This window comes from Tupaia chinensis, unplaced genomic scaffold (assembly GCF_000334495.1).
Source record: "Tupaia chinensis unplaced genomic scaffold, TupChi_1.0 Scaffold000097_1, whole genome shotgun sequence".
NCBI classification, from domain to species: domain Eukaryota; kingdom Metazoa; phylum Chordata; class Mammalia; order Scandentia; family Tupaiidae; genus Tupaia; species Tupaia belangeri.
In genome coordinates this window covers 1,538,420-1,540,607 of record NW_006159559.1, presented here as the reverse complement: position 1 = coordinate 1,540,607, position 2,188 = coordinate 1,538,420, and positions in this window count along the sequence as shown.

Below are 2,188 nucleotides of genomic sequence, written 5' to 3'. Positions count from 1 at the left end.
TGTGAGTTTGTGTGCATGTGCATGTGCATGTTATTGGGGTTAAGGAAATGTATTATGGGTCAATTCAAATGGTTTTAGAAAAATTATAGAAGGCTTTATTTGAAGTAAAACATAGCTCCTAGAGATAGACAGCTCAGGAAAATATATAGTCCGAATAGTACTTTGAGATTTGGTGTTGATCGGGTTAACTCAACTGCTGGTTTCATTAGCAACGGGAACATATTTTGCTGAAAAATATATGATAAAAAGGTATACTATGAAAAGCTGAATTTTACAATTCAAAAAGTAAAGACTTATTCAAAAATTTAATATTTGTAATATATAGGTTTACTGTAGCTTCTGAAATTTCAGCCAAGTAATTTTCCTCTTCTAGTGATGCAGAAGCAACAGGAAAATGTTTAAATACTGTTATAAATATTGTATTACCTGATTTTAAATGATTTTACTTTAAGAGTAAGATAAAATGAAAAGAGAGGAATTTGGCTCACAGAAATATTTTCTTTCTCTACCAAAGGTACAGCCCCCAAACTTACTGTTCCTATAGCAGAAAAGGAAGAATGAAAGAAAAAAATTAAATTTCAAAATTCAAAATCAATTATAAACATGATACCCATTTCTGCTTTTCCTTTACAAATTTCAGATCGCTATTTCTGACTAATTATCCTTCTTACCTGGACATCCTAAACACTCAACTTCTGTAATCAAAACCCACTACATATGCTAAGACTGCTTGTCCTCACACAGTCTGTATTTTGATCAATGGTCTTACTGTTAGTGGTTTTATCCAGATGTCATGTCCGTGCTATAAACTGGGGAGTCATTTGACTCTCCTTACCTTGTCCTTATTTTCTGTATGATCAATTGCTAATTCTAGTTGAATCTGACTTTTTAATCTCTCCTGAATCAACACATTCTTAACTGTTTCTGTTTTTCTTGCCTTAGCTCCACCTGTGCCACATATTGCTAATAAAAAGAAAAATTAGACTCGACCTTATTTATGGAACACTGTCATGTTCCATAGATCACAAAAATGCAGAAAAAAATCAAATGACTGAAAGTGGAATACTTCGAGCAAAAGGTAGGGCGTTCTGAACATTATCATCATTATAAATGTGCCCTGTTTTTCTTGATTTCTCCTTGGCTATCTCACGAGATTCTCAAAATGGCTATGCCTGTTCATCATGTAGTCCAAACCAGAAAATTTCATTTCGTAAACCTCCTCACTTTTATTGTCATATGCTATCTCACACCAAGATGGTATCAATATTATATCCCACATTTTTCACAAATATCTCTTTTTCTCACTTTGCATTATCGTTGCAAGGCTAGACAAAGCTATCATTTCCTCTGGCATGAACAATTGCAATGTACTTTTATTTATAATTCAGTATTTAGTAAATTCAATTCAATCTGCTATTAACTTGTTAGAGTGATTCATAAAAATGCATCTACAGGAGCATCTGGTTCTGCTTCATGATGGAATGGCTAGTATCAGAATCGCCCTCTCATCTAAACAACTATACAATTATTCAGAATTTAAGGGGCTACTTGGTGACATAGGGTAAAATGTGATGCTTTGGAAAGCTGACCCACACAGGAAAGTTTCAGGTTCACTTTCAGAGACCCTGAATATGCCAGGCACATGTGTGCACCTGTGATCTGGGGCTAGCTGTGGCTGGGGTGGGTAATGGCATTGAGGCTCTGCTGGGAGTGCTTTCTCTCTCTCTCTTGCTTATGGAAGAAATAAAAGCTGTAAAATAAATAAATAAATAGCCATAGAGTCTTTTTTTTAATATGAAATGCTACAATTTATTTAGTCATCTCTTACAGATGAATATTCACATGTTTCCATAGATACAATGGTGTTTCTATTTCTATAGGTAACTTCTTTTTTTTTTTTGCCAGTTCTAAGATTTTTCTTTTTTATTAATCTAAATTTATTTGTTTATGTTCATTCACTGTACATCATTACAACGTACAAAATGAGATTTTCCATCAAGAGTACACTATATATTATCTCAATCAAGCACATCAACATACATGTTATTATCAACAAATAATTTTCCATTTCTTTTTTCCTGTATGTTTTGTTTTCTTCCCCCCATCCTTGATTACCCTCTGCCATCTCCCACTCTCTTCCCACACTGTCTCTGGTATCTATGTTTACTTTCTATACTGTTCCCCCTGC